This window comes from Pinus tabuliformis, chromosome 6 (assembly GCF_031772625.1).
Source record: "Pinus tabuliformis cultivar Carrire ecotype Pingquan chromosome 6, CPIR1, whole genome shotgun sequence".
Taxonomy (NCBI): domain Eukaryota; kingdom Viridiplantae; phylum Streptophyta; class Pinopsida; order Pinales; family Pinaceae; genus Pinus; species Pinus tabuliformis.
The window spans coordinates 1,968,836,809-1,968,855,890 of record NC_142292.1 but is presented as its reverse complement, the minus strand read 5'-3'; positions in this window follow the sequence as shown (position 1 = coordinate 1,968,855,890).

Below are 19,082 nucleotides of genomic sequence, written 5' to 3'. Positions count from 1 at the left end.
GGTACAACACATGGACTAAGACTCTCTCTGATTAATCCCTTATCCATCAGTTCTTGCACTTGTCTCCCAACTTCTGCATTTTCTTGAGGAGTTAACCTGTATGCTGCTTTATTTGGCAAACTTGCTCCAGGTATTAGATCAATGTGATGACTAATACTCCTGATTGGTGGTAATGCATTTGGTAACTCATCCACAATAATATCAGCAAAATCATTCAATAGAGTTTTGATTTCTTCAGATAAATCATCTAAGTTTGTGGAAGTCAAAATTACCTTAGGTCTCCTTATGACAGCAAAATGTATCTATTCATCCTTCTTGATTTCTTGCAACAATTATTTCCCACTTATCAACATAACATTGTTTCCAAGTGCTTCTTTGCCTACTTCCTCCTTCAATGGAAACAGTGTGTGTTTATTTCCATCCTTCTCTAAAGTGTAAGTGTTTCTTCTTCCATCATGCATAAATTTCCGATCAAACTGCCGAGGTCTTCCCAGCAATACATGGCATACATCCATTGGCATTACATCACATAATACCACATCCTTATAAGTATCAATCTAGATCTCTACCTTGCATTGTTCTGTCACAATAAGTTGATGTTTTTTTTGCAGCCATGATACTTTGTAATGAGTAGGGTGTATTGTTTTCACTAATCCCAACTTATCCACCATTTCTGTAGAAACAAGGTTATCAGTGCTTCCACTGTCAATTATCACTTTACAGTATTTTCCTTTGGACTTGCATTTAGTTTTGAATAAACTCTTTCTCTGAGCTGGTTCTCCTGTCTCTTTCTCTTCTTTATGAAATACCCTTTTTAATAACAAGGAGTCACCTACTTTGGGTGATTCTTCCTTATTTGCAATTTGAGGTTTATCTTCCTTTGCCTCAACCACATTCACATTTCACTGATTTTTTGCTTTATTATGATGACAATCCCATGATCCATGTCCCCATTCTCCACATGTATAACGCCAAATTTCTCTTCCTCAGCCTCTTCCTCTGGGTGAAAATCTCCATCTACTAAAGTCTCCTCTCAGTGGTTGTCTACTACTTGAACCTCCTGCTTCACCCTGAAGGTGCTAAAATCTTGATCTGTTAGTTCCTCTACCTCTTGCTGAACTTTTCCCTCTATTCTTCTGATTTTTCTTCCTCAACATCTTCTCCTCTGCTTTAAACGCTGCTTGATAGGCATCTTCAATTGTCTTCAAACTCAGAAAACTAATTTCATCCTGTATGTCATATCTCAAGCCATTGATGTATCTGGCTACCTTTTCTACATCATCCTCTGCATGTCCTGCTCTAATGCTCAGCTTATAAAATTATTTTGTATATTCTTTGACAATCATTCCCTTTTCTCTCAAATTCTGTAACTATCTGAAAAGATTTAACTGATAATCTTTTGGCATGAATTTACCTTTTAACCTACTCACCATTTTCTCCCATTGTTTGATCTTGGAATTCCCCTTTCTCTCTCTGGATGTTTGTAGTTCATACCACTAGATAACTGCATGACCCTTCAATCTCGTAACTACAAATTTCACTTTATTTTTGTCATCAACTTCCTCATAGTCGAAATAATTGTCCAATGAACTGATCGAGTCCATGAATTATTCTACTTTGAGATTCCTGTCATACAAAAGTATTTCCACCTTTGGTCTTCCACTTTCTTTAGCCAATACCTTGAGAAATTTGGCAGATTCACTTTCATCCTCTTCTTCTTCCTCAAAAGATTCTTCTGCGGCACTGGCATCTCCTTCATCAGGTGCTCTCCTTTGAGCAGTTTCCATTGTCTCCATCCTTGTACACAGGTTTCGAATCTCTTCCAGCAAAACTGCATTCGCTACAAGTCTCCCCCCACCTATGCCAGCTCCTCTCCTAGGTGGCATGTTTACTGTAGCAGACTTAATCCTTGAGCTCTGATACCAAATGTTGTGGATGGTTGACCAAATTATGTGGCAATCCACAATTAGACTAATCTTTAACTTGAAAACCAATCAGCCACGCGTTAGTCCAGTTTTGTACGTGTACTTTCTTTCCGAGGGTCCCACTAAGCTGACCAAACACCATCGGTCCCACTTTGACTTTTCCACTCCCGAGCACTTCAATCTGCACCCTTGATCTCGCTTCTCCAGATCCAACGGATATCGCGCAATCTCGCATGAATTCTAGCACGACCGTTATCAGATCGAGAGCACGTGATATTTCTAGTTTTCCCATGCTACGTGTCACCCACTAAGGTTTCTCGCGTGAAATTGCGAAATACCATTTACCATTTCTGGAGCTCGCGAGATATTGCTTACCACTTGGGAATAATGCCCACTTGCTTAATCCACACTTTTAATAAATATGTTTCAACAAAGGTTAAGCGCTTAAGCTAAGAATAACTCTTAACGCAAATCGACTGTGATTTATCAATAAAATGCATAAATAGAAAATAATACCCGATTAGGGTCCAGAATGTCGATACATAGATTCAAGAGAATTTCACACCAGGAATAATACGCAACACCACACTTAATCAATTTATTCAATAAAATAGAAATTACAGAGTCTTGGCCCTCTCGCTCAATTACAACATTTGTTTGACCTCTGTTTCACTCTCAAACCCTATCTCTCTCTCTCTCAATCTCTCGCTTACTCACTCTCCTATTCCATCTGATCCCTATCATTACATTTTTTTTCTCTTTTATGGATCAAATCCTATCCTAACTGCATTGACAACTCAATCTCTATTTTTATCAATTTAACAATTAAATTCCTATTCTCAAGCTCTGAGACACACCTATTCTAACACTTATCTCCTATTCTAAAAATAATACAATGATTTAATTATTACAATAATTGAAGTAAAGATCAATTTGAGAGATCCAACCCTCTCTACTAAAATTGATTTTGACCACTCAGGTCAATGAAATTCATCTCATGTTAGCCACAACATGTGAACATACAATCACATTGCTGGCTAAGTTCGGATGCTCCTGCATCAGGATTTCTATTGTTTAACAATCATGAGTGGTTGTTGGCGTATAATGGGTTTCAACATTAGAAATGGGACTTTCATTTCTGCACCCTTGCCAGAGCTGGCTAAGAGAAAGCAGATTTTCCCTTACCTGTTCACCTGTGGGTCGCGAGTTCTAGTCACAGGTGGGAAGGTCAAAGACGGAGAGGGGATTTTTCAAGAGGTCATTATATGGGAGTTTGCAAAGGTCAAGGCGGAATCCTATGTTTCTTCATCATCATGCTGGAAAGAAGTGGCTAGAATGCCTCCATCCATGTGTGAGGATGTTAACAGGACTTTGTATAATATTGACAGCTCTATGGATTGTCCCTTATTGAGTTGCATAGGAGTTGGGGATTGCACCTGCTTTATCCTCAATGGATGTATGAGGGTGATAGAGGTGGTATTTTACAGCTTAAGTAAGAATACATGGGGTCGGCTTCCCACCTGTCATTTAGATAACGAGGGTATGTTAGAGTCATGGCATTTGACCCTAGGCCTGACATGTAGGAGAGTTGAAGGTTGATGTCGTCTTATTTTTTTCTTTGTTTCTAGTTATCTGCAAGATTTCTCTGGTACAAGGTTGAATATATGCAACAACACGTCTTTTCCTTTATTTCTGGTTATCTATAAGATTTCTTTTATACAGGGTTGAATAGACACAACAACAAATCTTTTTCTCTCTTTTTCTCTATTGTTTCTGATTATCTGCAAGATTGCTCTTGTACAGGGTTGAATATATGCAGCAACAAGTCCTTTCCTTTATTTCTGGTTATCTGTAAGATTGTTTTTGTACAGGGTTGAATAGACACAGCAACATATCTTTTTCTGTGTTTCTTGTTAGCTCTCTCATTGCTTTCATAGAGGGTTGAATGGATGCAACAACTGTTCTTGTAATATAAGGGTTTGAATTTTCAGAAATATTGGTCATATGAGGGTTTGAAGTTTTAGAAATGTCAGAAGGTCTGAGCAATAAATTTTATATTTATCATTTTTAGCAATGTAGATTTGGACATAATTCAATTTTATATATGAGCAAAATTAAACAACCCAAAAATTTAATAGGATTATTTTTTATTTTTTTAAGTTTTGTTTTTCACACAATGCTTCACGCTTCATCGATATGTAATTTGTATTTTAGATTATAATTTATTAAAAAATATGTTAAATTATTATTTATTTTATCTAATTAACTATAGTTATGTATTAAAAAAAATTAATGATTTTTTTTATAAACATAGATTTTATTTTAGAAAAATTTGATTTTTGACTAAACTTTAGTAGGTAATGGCTTGCTTGTCTCTTAAAAACTAAATTTACTCCATCTCCCGTGTCTAAAGTTATATGGTTGGGTTTACATTGACTTTAGGGATATAAATATTGGTTGATGTTCGCTGGGTTTGTTGCAAAGGAGTAACAAAAATGTATAAATAGTGACTAGGAATTTAGGATTTTGGAATGAAGGTTTTTGTGATTCATAATTAAAGTAAAATTCTTCTCGATAAATCACATCGATGTTTTAGGATTTTTTTTTTTCACATATGGTTTTATCAATATGTAATTTGTATTTTAAATTATAATTGATTTATAATTTATTATTTTATAGTTTTTTTAATTATTATAAAAAAACAAATGTTAAACAATTTTTTTTCTTAATTTTATTTATTTAATTAAGTGTAATTATGTATTAAAAAAAACTTAATGAAAGAAATTTATGAACATACACATTATAGACACAAAGATTTAGTTTGCTTGTCTCTTCATTGCTTTTATGGCAAATCACAATTTACAAAGTCTCAACCAAGTATTCTACTATTGTGTCCAAATTTAATGACTACAAGCATGTATACCTTCTTTGCATTTCTTTGATCTACTCGATGACGAGATTGTTGTTGGTGTTGGTCTCCTTAAAATATTTTCCCTTTTGCACTTGTCTTTGCAAATGATCAATGCTTGAGTAAACCAATGGGCACTACCTTTCTCTTATACAAAATTGTCAATCGACTTTGGTAAACATGCCAAAAAACCCACTAATTCAAGAACCATTGTTGACTGACTATTAAACCGCTTTCCTTTTGCTTGTTAGTCTATTTATCTCATTCCTTCCTAGAACACCAAGTGGCCAAAGAATCAACTACCAAGGTTCTAGAGGATGTAATCACCTGTGAACATATGACATCAATGTGGATATTGGTGATCGCCATTTTATGGGGATCTCTTATCCTCGAACAATTTCATGCATGTGGCTAAGACGCCACACATTTCCCATGTATTCCTACTTCCTAGTTTATCAAGTTTCAACGACATGCTTGGATAGTTTTAAGGTTTAACTATAGTTTGATTGAATGAGTAGACTTAAAAATGGAGAACGAACTTCCATACTACCAAAGTTGAGGTGTTAAAGTCATTGGCCAATGGAATGAGTTGACAATATATGTGGGATGGATTCACACTTGATCCATGCACTCATCTTTCCTTCTACTCACCTCTAGATCCAAACCCTGGACACCTAGTACTCGATGAAAAAGCAATCGACTCTATAGTTGTGGTCCAATGCCTACTCAGAGTCATGGTTGAGATTTGGTAGTCGACTTCCCTTCCACTTTTACACTCCCTTGTTGAAACTCTATGAGTTGTCTACGATTTGATGAATTTGTCATCCTATCTTTCAGTCTTGGTTGGAAGAGATTTTCATATGTCAGTCCATTTGGTTTTTTTTCCAATGATTTATTTTGAATCACATATCCTCAATGGGAGAATTTTGGTCTCTAAAGTTACAAATGAGAGATGATGAAATGACTTCATGTCCTTGCTTCTCTCATACCATTTTGCCAACTTAGTGATTTTCTTTTGAGTCGAATCTACCATAGTTCATGCACCCCTCCTAAAGTATCTCAAGGCTTCTTTAGCAACATTGTATCCTCCAACTCCTCAAGTGCATTTAGTGTGAAACCTTCCACTGTAGGTAGAATTTTCTCTTCTTCCCCATCTAGCAAGGACAATTCTTATGGGCACAAATTCTCTACATTCAGCATTAAATGCATTTTCATGTATGTAGGTGTTAGACATTGGGTCAACACTTCTTGTGTGTTTCACAACATGGACTAATAGCCTCTTATAGATCATAACTCTAGGATTATATCAGAGACTAATGCTTGTGGGTTTTGGTCTAATGAAAATCATGATTCCAAAAGTATATAGATTCATGTAAACACAATATCATTAACTTGTATAGTGATCTCAAATGGTCTATATATCCACACCTGCAACTTTTTCACCAAAATAAAGCTAAACTCTATACCAATATAGAATTTATAATTAATCATGTGTTACTAAATAATAATAATAATAATAATATATTTAAAAAAAAATACAAATTAAGATACATTTATATTGAGTTGTCTTTAATGCGACTTTTTGGACTTTCCAGTGCCAGAATCCGGTGGAAAAAATTGCGCTGAAATCTTTATTTGTGTTATTTAAAGTGGTTTTTTGATTGTATATAGGGATTCAACACCCTTAAAAACCCTTAGGACACTTCGATGGTGCAGAGGTTACCCATCAAGCTTGTGATTTCAATAAATTCCTACTGGATTTTCGAGAAATTAGACTGTAAAAACCAACCAGGAAAAACTTCCAAAAAAATTCACTAAAACAACTCGCATTTATCTTATTATTATTTATTATTGTTATATATATATAATTTTAATTTATCAATATTATATTAGGTTATATATCGTGATCATATTGATTTGTAAAATGCATTATGCCTTTGTCCATACAATCACTGTTATACTCGAAGTGACCTTCAACGAACATACAAAAATAGAGGACTCATATTTATTTCATCATTATATCATGTCTTGTTTCTCATGTGACGATTAACAATATGAAAGAGAACATAACATTTATTTACAATTTTCATTATAATTTTAATTAAAAATTGATTACATGAAAATGAAAGTTCAACTCTTCTACATAAGATTATTTGAATAACTAATTCAACTATTTTAAATAATTCAACTTATATATTTTTTAAATCTGGAAATAATTTTTAAATGAAAATATTGTCATTTTTTTTTCATATTTTATAATTTAATTGAGTAAATCAGAAGTCTTATGGTGATTCCTCAACTCAATAATAATAATAATAATTTTAAAATAAACACACTTATTAATATAATTAATTTATTTTCAATTTTTTTAATAATTTATATACTTAATTTTTTTAATTTCATAATTAAATAGTGATGTTAATAGAAAATGTGTATATTTCAAATTTATTCATGAATGATTGGCTTATTTTTGTTGAAAATGTAGTAAGGAATGACTTTTGACTTGTATCTTAGTCAAAGATGTTAATTTGAATTCAATCTCATAGTTGTTTGAGTTAGATTTCAATTAACATGTGTGATGTGGCATATCACAAAGTTATAGTCACATAATTAAGTTAGATGACTTTCAGTGAATTATGTGTTAGTTGGTTGCTATAATTTAGCAATCTAATTGAGTTAACTACTAGTGTTCTAAAATAGAGATAGACTTGAGTTTAGTTGAGTAGTTTGACTTTTGTTAACTCAAGTGACTCTCAGTTAACTAGTTGTAGATACTAAATTTAGCCCTAGTAGGTCATGCAATTCAAATTGCCTATTAAGATTGAATGAAAGCAAATATTTATTTATTCACTATACACAGGTTTTTGTGTAGAGGCTTTAGGATCAAGCAGAGTAATTTCTCTTTGGAATTGCATAAGAAAATAGGAGAAATTTCTATTTTTAGGGGCATAATTGTGCTAAGAAATAGGAGCTCCTAGTAGGCCTTATTTGCCTAAGTGTTGGGAAAGTCTTGTGGAGAGTTGATCAATATTGCAGGGGCTTCAGGCTTGAAGCAGAAAACATGTAATAGATCAAATTGCCCAGTTGATAATACAAGCAAGAGGGGTTTTTCCCAGTTGGGTTCCCCAGATATATTTTGTGTTCTATGTGTGATTGTGTTTCTATTCATTGTTTTCTTTTCACGAAAATTTTGGTAGAGAAATATTGTGTCTTTTGTAGATCAATTTTCTCTCATTAGCAGTTGCAATATTTCAAGGATTTTCTACATGGTATCAGAGCCAAAAAGAAGATAGAAACCAAGTTCCTTGATTAGATTCAAAGTGCATTGAAGAGGATATTAGTTAGTGCAGGAATTCTACAAGTGCAGGAATCATGTCAGTTTATGATTTGAGGACAAAGCATGCCCTAGAAGGAATTTTGAATTTCTGTGCATTGAAGGACATAATGTAGGTTGGGTTAGATGATAATGGGGTTTTGGAATACATCAAGACTAATATTCCTAAACCTATTGCATCATATGCACAACAACTGACTCAATGGAAGAAGGATATTGCCAAAACTATTAGCATGATCCTAGAAGGAGTCAGAGATCATATTATTCCAAATTTTCATGGGAAGGAGACACCATTCTAGATGTGGAAAGCTCTTATTGATATGTTTGAAAGCAGTAGTGATTCCAGAAAGCTATCTTTGAAGGAAAAATTTAGGAACATTTGAATGGGAACGAATGAGGCCATTTTTACATATCTAGCGGGGTTTGCTCAAGTGAGGGATGAACTTGGAGGTGTCGGACAGACAGTTCCACCAGCAGATATTGTGAGTTTCTCTTCTTGGGCTTCACAAATCTTGGAATAGTTTCTAGGATTTAGTGAATGACAGAGATAAGCTACCTAATTTGGAGAAACTGTGGTTAGATCGTTTGCGAGAAGAGATGAGGATAAACATAAGGGATGGAGTCTCTTTTGGGTCAAACGATGAAGACAACCTTTCTTTAGCTAGCAAAGGGAATAAAACCAAGGGAAAGAAGGCCCAAGGAAAAATTGAGTCTAGTCATAATGGGGGCAAGGAAAAGAAGGATCTTAGCAATATCAAGTATTTTCATTGTCATGAGTTTGGACATTATGCTACAAAATGTCTGAACAAGAAATCCAGCAAGCATGATGCAACTGTGGGAGGAGGAGAAGCACTCTCTGAACAATTTGAATTGGATTTCTCTTTGATATCTTGCATGACAAGCTTGGTTCAAGGTAGTGAGTGGTATATTTACTCAAGGTCTTCATTCCACATGACAAGGAATAAAGAAATCTCCAATAGTTTGGAGGAGAAAGACATGCAATTCCATATCAAGCTTGGAGATGATAACAAATATATGACCAATAATCTAGTTCCCTTCACCATCTCAAGAATGTGATGTAGGTTCTAGGATTGAAGAAAAACCTTGCCTTAGTAGCAGTCCTTGAAGACAAAGGGTATGTTGTCGTATTCAACAAAGGGAAGGCCTAACTCAAGCATTCTACTTTAGGACAAGTCAAGTATATTGGTGTCAAGATCGAGAACCTCTACAAATTTGAGGTTGATGCATGTGTATCCTTGAGGAAAAATGCAGAGAGTCCTCAGAGTAGAGATGTGGTGGTTCAGCGAGAGCAGGAAAGGGCTGTCAAGATGGAGCCTCAACCAGTATCTTAATTTCAGTTTAAGCTAGTTGGCAGTGGGGTTGACCAGCAGGATGATGATAATGAGGACCATAGCCCAGGGCGAGTAGAGGAAGCCACTCAGTCACAGACTTCCTAAATAGGGAAAGTTCGAGCCAAGTGGGTAAACGATTTGGTTAAGAAATCTCATAAGAGAGTTGAGTCTCCTAGCTTCAAGAAGCAGAAACCCAAGTACACTAAGGTGCTAAACTCACAGAGCGTGGTGGGAAATAATGGGTCTTCAAAGCAAGTTCCCCAAAAGAAAGGAGGGAGATCTTTTAGTTCAAAGGGAGCAACTGCAATAGTTGAGAACTTGGTAGAGTTGAAGAAAAATCCAGGTGGACAAGGTTCTTCCAAGAATCCCTTCCTTGCTAAGAGGGAGTGTTGAAAATGTAACAAGGAATGGCTTCTTTGACTTGTGCCTCAGTCAAAGGTGCTAATTCAAATTTAGTCTCATAGTTGATTGAGTTAGCTTTCAATTAGCATGTGTGATATGGTCTATCACTAAGTTATAGTCAATTAATTCGAGTTAGATAGATTTTACTGATTTGTGTACTAGTTGGTTGCTATAATTTAGCAATCTAATTGGGTTAGCTACTAGTGTCTGTTAGTTAACTAATATATAGTTCTAGAATAGAGATAGACTTGAGTTCTTGAGTTTAGTTGAGTAGTTGAACTTTTGTTAACTCAACTAACTCTCAGTTAACTAGTTGTAGATACTAACTTTATCCCTAGTAGGTCATGTAATTAGATTTGCCTATTGAGATTAAATTAAGGAACAAATCTATTTATTCATTGTACACAGGTTTTTGTGTAGAGGCTTAAGGATCAAGACGAGAAATTTCTCTTGGGAATTGTGTAAGGAAATAGGAGAAAATCCTATTTTTTAGGGGCATAATTGCACTAGGAAATAGGAGCTCCTAGTAAGCATTTTATCTTGGGAATTTCACAAGGAAATAGAGAAATTTCTATATTTTAGGGGAAGAATTGCACTAGGAAATAAGAGCTCCTAGTAATCCTTATTTTCCTAAGTGTTAGGCAAGTCTTGTGGAGAGTTGATTAGTATTGCAAGGGCTTTAGGGTTGAAGCATAATCTTTGTAATAGATCAGATTGCTCAGTTGACAATACAAGTAAGAGGAGTTTTTCCCAGTTGGGTTCCCCAAATATATTTTGTGTTCTATGTGTGATTGTGTTTCTATTCATTCTTTTCTTTCCGCAGAATTTTTGGCAGAGAAATTTTGTGTCTTTTGCATATCAGTTTCCTCTCATTAGTAATTGCAAGATTTCAAGGATTTTCTACATACTTATGAATCTCTATGAATTCCTTTCTTTAATGGAACAATTATTATTTATCTTATAAAATTTGGAAACATGGCTAGAACCATTTACATTTTTCTGTGACTTCGGAGGCTTCGAAATTCCAATACATCCATAGCAAAAAAAAAAATCCTCTCTGGATTCTTTTGACTATGATTCTACACTGAAATCATCCATAAATTTTGCAAAAACCACCCAGAAACAAAGCATACTTACAATACATTGGCTATGATAATCAAAATTGAATAACATCGTAGGGCTGAACCTTTCTAGTAGCGTCTAAATTCACTTTTGTCCCCTGGAGTGTCATTTCTCCATGCACCACTACAACTTGAAGGTCTCGAGATTACATGCTTTCACCAGTTTCCTATTTTTCTATATTAATATCAAGCACACTAGTAGAAGAGGGCTCCATCCCACTTACTGTGATTTTCAAAAGAAGGAGGTCAACTTTCATTATGGAAAACTTCTTATCCAGCTTGGTCTACATGCATTCACAATGCTTTTCCAATAGTTGGAACCTTACATCTTTTTCTTTCTCCACCATTTACATACGTCAGTTAGAGATCTCCATCATTTCAATGTCTTCCCATGACAAATTGTCTATAGATTGATGCCAACACTTCTAGTCATTCTCCTCTACTTGTTCTGTGGAGGTCTTTGAGCCCTTCTATTTCAAACTCATATTTCCTACCCATAATTGAAGCTTATGCACAAATGGAACTAGTGAAACATTCCAAAAATATCACTTAATATATACCAATGAGGCATGAGGAAACGTTTCGACACCTGAGAGGAGAATTAATATCCAAAACTGCCCAAATCCAAAACTCGGAGGGATAATCTGATGTTGTCATTGAATTAACATATCGGCCTTAGTTGAAGTGCAAAACATTCATAACCACATTATATAGGAGTGGAGGATGGATCACCGACGAATTATAATGACTTACATCCCAATTAATCCTTGCATTGTTCCTTCATCATATATACATTTAACATGAACTTCGACTCCCATCATGATGAGTGAAGTATGCACATCCTCCATGCATTGTTGATTATATACGGAGATCTTCAAGTGTGATGTACTCAGAGCCATCGTCACCTCCTATGGTGGTGCCTTAGATATCACTAAAACACTCAATTTTCCATAATTGATGGCCAGGTTGGCCGAATGCTTCAAGAGTTATTAATTTAGGGACCCTCCTGGAATTGGGAAGAAAGACCATAAGCTATGGTTTAATTCCAATACTCCTTGCCTTAATATAGCTCCTAGATTGGTAAGAGTTTCTACGTTCCCATTGAGATTCCTATAATTATGGAGGAATGTTATCTCCTCTAATTTCTTCAGCAGCCAAGTGAGCTTTTTCAAGATTGTGGAGTTAGGAATTCCTCCCTTCAACTTTAATTTGAAAATTTTCCTTATAACAATCATTGAGTCACCTAAATCCAACATTTTCTTTATGCCTTTACTCGTGCCCAACTCTAGTCCTTTCCAAAGAGCCAAAAATTATGCTTAGTTATTTTGATAGAGTACGCAACCCTTGGCACTCTGTATTATTATTGATGCCTTTTTATATTAAGTGGATGAAGATTATTGAATTTTCATTTATATTTACTATTATAACGTGATTATACAATTCAAAAATATGATAGAACATGTTAACTTTTTCCACTATAAATTGAGTAATATTAGATTTAAAGTTTTATTTTTTTACATACGATTATTTTTGAGTAATTAATTAAATTATTTTGAATAATTAAATTAAAACTATTTTGAATGATTAATAATATTTTAAAGTTATTGTTAAACTAAAATATTTTTAAATATAATTTAATAAATTAAAAATCTTAATAATTCCTTAATTATAAATATTGGTATTTTTTATTAAATAATAACACTAAAAATATATTTTTAATATATAAATTAACATGCATTTATTTTGATTCTTTATTATTAACATAATCCATCTTAATTATAGATCTATCAAGTGTTGATAGGGATCAACTACAAACATCATTTTTAGTGTAAAACTTGAGGAAAAGTTTGCACCTCAAAAGGTTTGATTCCCATCACCACTTACTACATATGGAATTAAGATCATGGATATATTCTGATTCTTAATAATATTATTTATATTATATAAATTTCTTATATATATATGATCCAAATTGGATTATTATATTGTTTTTCTTCCATCTCTATGCTTTTAGAGTGAATAAAGTGGAGGAATCAGCTCACAATATCATTTTTACTAGTGGAACCTAGTTTGGTAAATTGGGGTCTAAAACCTTCCAGAAGCATTTTGATGCATAAATCAATGTTTTTTAGGGGTAAAATTTTTCCACTCTAGTGAAAAACATTTGTTTCCTATTCTAAACACAAATACATTTCCAACGACGCAAGAATTGCCTCAGCCAGAGTTTGTATGCAAATGTTATGCCACTCGAAAGTTGACCTTCCTGTTTTGGCCACCATAATTCGATATGATGTCACATCAGCCCCATTATTTATGGAAAATATGCTAGCTACATGATCATGATGAAGAAAACTCTAGAAGAGACTACATTGTAACTTTGGTTAAGGGTTGAAGGAGTCAAACTGGACCACTAGTAGACTATTGATGATCCAGACTAATGCATGAACGCAACAAAATACAGAAATACACATATATACATAGATGGAGCAGAAATAAAACTTCATTTCATTAATATCAAAGAACCGAAATATGCTTACATTTAGAAATGGGAATAAACTAGCTAGGGCGATGGTAGCTCATCTCTAAGAAGAGATGTGGCAGCTACATGCCTTTGAACTATGTTACAATGAGGCTCGAAGGCCTATTTCTTATCGAGAAACTATGGAAAATCCTAAACATCCAAAAACCTAACCCTAGGAGATGAAGCGCCAAAAGTATGGGCCCCGTTTGGGTAAATTGGTACATCAACTTCGTGGGGTCATAACTTTGGCATACGATCTCCATTTGACACACACAATACCTCATTAGAAATATCTATCCGAGGACTACAACTTCAACTACAAACATCAAACAAATAATCACAAGTCAAGTCCTTTCGGCACTTTGTTTCCTCGACACTTCCTCCTTCTGACACTTCGACCTTCTTCTTCCGACACTTCATTCTTTTTCAATTGTTGATAAACCTTGTTACACTTCCTCTAGAAGAGACACATTTTGATAAGTCCTTTTCTTGAGATGATCCCTTCCTTCTCTTCACCAACCAATCAACTTGAATGACTGTAATAGGAGGGTTGTTATAACAACAGAGATGACCTCCTTTTCCTTCGCATGTGTGACTATAATAGGCTTTAGAACAACCTTATTACCTTCACTCTTCTTCCTTACTTCTTCGCTTGAGTGGGAGGTACTTTAGGTCTACGCTCTTAGCCCAAATGATGAGGTTTATGTGATTGTGGTAGATGGCTGCTATAACGGCAGAGGGACCCTCTCCTTCTTCGCACATGTGACTGTTTTCTACCCTAGAAAATAGTCCTCTTGACTTCGGTTATGTACCCTTCTCCTTCGCTACCCTTGGAACCCCTTTTCTTCGTCCTTCTTCATTCTTTTCTTGCCTCCTTTTCCTCGTTGATTTCAGAGCTATCTTGGTGCATTATATTGGAGTGGACAACCTCTATATATAGAGGATTGTCCCTCCTTTTAGGCTGACTAGAAGGCCAACATGTTAACTGTTTGTAGGCCGACTTGTTGTGTATCTTTAGATGGTTTCTATGGTGGTTTTCCATTCTTGAAGGAGCTTCTTTTATGGTGCCTTTGCATAGGAGGAGACTTGACTTTGCTTGGAGGTATTCTCTTGACTTTAATACATAATCATACATGGTGTAACATGACCTTTAAGGTCTTCAACCTTTTTATTTTGACTATTTGACTTACCTATAGCACTTTAACTAGTGCTAGACCTATTTCAATGAGCAAGAAACTCATTGAAATATATTATAAAAATGATATTTCTTTTCTTGAATAAATACAAATATCAAAAGTACATTTATTAAGACCGAACCTAGTTACATTTCCTTCAACATTTCTATCCAAAGAAAGTGTAGAGCAGCCTCATCTTCCAACTAGGTTCTCTCCCAAAAGGGTTTTCCAGGTTATATCTTGTCTCAATTGTGGTTTGTGAGTTTTTATTTCACTATTCTCTATTTTATGCATAATTATAATTTTCATGCATACCCAATAAACAGCGATTTATAGATCCATAAATCTAAAGAGAAATAAACCCTCATTGTGTATAATTTAGATTTTTAAGTATAGTCAAAAGTAGATTTTTAAGTATAGTTAAAAGGCTAATCAATTCATGTAATAAAAACAACCCCATCCTTAAAAGTTTTGAGATATTCCACAAATTCTAGAAACCACTTCCACATAAAACCAAATACTTTTCCTTACTTCGAATTTAAAAAATAAAAAATAAATGAAGTGAACACACTAAAAGTGTTTTCAAGTCTGTGTAATAAAGATTATGAAAAATTATAGTGTAACTCTTCTGAGTTTTGGCTCTTTTTTGGTATATTTTCTGATTAATTTTGTCCAAGAATAAATAATAATTTGTTGAAATCACAAGTTTGAGTTGGGAAATATGTATAATCTAAGCGCTACCAAAAAATTTCAGACCATTAAATCAATTTATAAAAGCACTCTAAACATTTTAAAAAATACATTTTCACGCAAGAAAAATTCTACCAAGAAAAACCAAAAAACAATAAAAATTTATTATGCTCTTAGGATCAACTTTATTCTCTTTAGAATAACTTTTTTTATAAAATTTGAAAAACCTTTAAACAATAGAGGGCTTTTTGAAGTCTTCTATAATAAATGTTTTGCTAGTTGATCAACTTGATCACGAAGATACCTGATTCTCGAGAGTGAGCTTATGCTATTGGTTTTTTCATAGAGCTATGAACATATTATCAATTTAATTATCAGATCCTTAATTATCAAGCAAGTATGAGGCACAATACTTGCTAAGGTTTTGCAAATGGGGTAGCAAGCTAAGTGGGCTTGATTGTGGGAAAAACTCCACAGTTAAGCACGCTTGAGCCAGAGGAGTTCTGGGATGGGTGACCTCCTGGGAAGTCCTGGTTACCGGGTGCAAGCCCCGGAAGTGATGATTGATGCTATGTGATTCGTTCTCCACATTTCACTAGTTTCAATCCCACTTCTTCACCCCTGTGAGCATCACCTGATGCAATGAGTGCTAAGTGAACTATTCAAAAATCATGAGAAATTAGTCAGTTACGACTACCTCTCATGGAAATGGTCATACGTTTGAATGACTTACTTAACGTAGTTGAATCCCAAAAAATGATATCTACTTTATGTTGTTTTATTCACAAAACACTTGGGTCAATTTATTAAAGATAAAAGTATATATGCCTATAAAATATGTTTGAAGTAGCAATTACAATCCACACATCTTAATCTTTATCTCCTCCTTTGGGCTCTATGTTTATAATAATAATGTGCGAATAGGAACAAGTTTTTGAATTTCCAATGAGTTTCCTCATGATTTGAAACACCAAATATTGGTGTGGGTTCCAATGGATTGTGTCTATAGATTTTTCAGTGTATGCAAACACTGGAATGCTCTCCTTTCATCCACCAAATTCATATATTATCTTCAATCAAATCTTTTGCAATTTTGTCTTGAAGAAGGGTGAGCCATTTTCCACCCAACCATAGGCTAATTTATGTTGCAGTCTTTCTCATAACTGGCCACCCCCAAGCCATATCTCAATGCCTTGAGGGAAAAACTAAACTTAGGAATTTATCACATAGTTTTCATACTAGATTTAACACCAAAAAGTTAAAGTCACTCTCCTCCACACACAAGAAATAATCTCAGTGTTCATCCTTTCCATTGCTTGAGCAAGACTATAGAATTCACAAATGAAAATTGATCTGTAAACTTTTGTGCATATTCCACTAGATAGTTCATCACAATAAATCTGATAAAACTATATTTAAAAATCTGAAATCTACACTATTAGGCTTTTATTTCTCTTTAGATTTTTGGATCTATATATTATTTTTTTCTTGTGTATGAATGCAAATTATATTTATGCAAAAAATAGAGAAAAAATGAAATAAAATCTCACAAACCATGATTTGACACAAGATGTAACTTGGGAAACTCTTTCAAGAGAAAACTTTGTTGGATTGAGGCCACTATTTTCTTCGATCCCAGGTTTATTTGTAATGTAACTTTGATGGTAGGGGAGATTTTATCCATGTTTCCTTCTTCGAAATCATCTAGTGCAGGAATGATATTTTTAAACCAATCGACCTCACCATGGATGAAGTCTTTGGATTCCACAACACATTGATCATGGGTTGTTGCGTAAGGAAGTACGCACGATGGTGCATATCATCCCAAGGATAATCAGGGGTGGTCATGGTTTCCCTATTGTCTTCATGGAAATTAAAAATGGGAGGACAAGAGGAAGAGGGGCCACATTGTGAAGAGGAACTAACTGAGGCATCTTCATGGGAGACAAGGTTCGCATACGCATGGTTGGGAGTGATGGACAGATGACTAGTAGATGTGACATATACCGATGTTGAGACCAAAGTGTTTGCCGAAGAGGGTTTGACAAAATAAAAATAGGAAAATGTAAGGGAGTCCCAATAGATCTATACCATGGATGACGACAGGTAGAGAATAGGGGCAAAATTATCTGTCATCTCAACATTAGGAGGGGGAATCACAATGGTGGGTTGGGAAACCTCTTGTTCTGGCAAAGCAGTGGAGCCAAAACCTATAGGTAGAGGATAAGTGGAATCACTATGAGAAACATATAACTCTCGAAGTACTTGAAGTGTATCATGAAAATCTTTGAGACGAGGACAACGATGGGAATAATTGCCATAGTTATCATACAAAGCACAAGGGTGATTTGTGTGTAAGCATTTGTTCTTTTTGGTGGACTCAGGTAAGGTGACATAAACTTGAGAAATGTTAGCTTCTGAGAAAGCATCAGAGACCACATTATTAATGTGAGGGAGTTTAGGACAATTATTGATGGCATGCCCAACAACATCACACAAAGCGCATGGAGGAGCAGGCTTTGCAGTATAGGAGGAGTGAGAGTTGCTTGGGGTGCCTTGTCTTTGGGTCCCTTTTTCTGGGCTTTTCCCCCCTCACTAGATGTTTTCACAACAGGATTGGCTTCCTATCGAGGTTGTTTGTAGCAAAAGAAAAGGAAGGGCTAGGAACAACATGTTGAACTAGGGTCAAAGTTGTGTAAGGTTTGAGTTGATTAGGAGGCATGTTTGCGGGAGGATCAATGTACCATACTGAGATCCCCAAGGTAGTGTCCAGTAGACTCAATGTATCCATAATAGGGGTAGAAAAAATTCCTAGTGGAGAGAATAAGAAAGGTATCTGACCTAAGGGGTAATGCCCTGGGGGAACTTCCCCTGGATGGTTAAGATATGGGGGAACGGTTCAAGGATGAAAACAAACGGGAGAGATACAAATAGAAGGAAATGGGGCCAGAGGAATTGTACCTAAAGGCTAGGTTGAGTTGGGAGCAGGGGGTTACGGAGGGGTTGGCTACTATGAAGGCGTACCAACCTCTTGTTAGCGACCCGTGACGCTTGAAGCATGCAAACACTGGATGAGCTAGGCATAGAAGGGGTAGACGACAGGCCATAATAAACCCCAAGCATAATGGAATATTTATAGACTCCAAGAGACACGTCGGTAAAGGTAGGGATAATCATATTTCCAGTCATAGATGAAACAATGGTCTAAGGAGAGGTCTAGGAATGAGGGTCGTAGTAAGTTAGCTAATCGACAATGACAATATTTCCATTGTGGGGAAAGAAAATCTTGCAAAAAATGGTAGATGTGATTGCAGATATGGCATAGGTGTAACTACAACCCAACAAGGTGTTATAATCTAAGGGGGCATCAATGACTTCAATATCAATGGAGACCGTCTTTCCAACAACGGTGAAAGGACAATTGCGGTATAAACCGAGGGGCTACGAGGGATTACTGTCCCAAGCATGAAGAGTGATAGTAGATGGGGACGAGTCAAGGGAACCAAGTTGCTTCCAAACACTAGCAGTCATCACACAGGTGGAGGCACCTTCATCTATGATACACTACTAGACCGTGGCATTCTTTATCGAGACCGGTATTTGAAAGGCAACTGAGGAAGAAAGGGGGGGATGTTTCACTTTGTCAACATCAAA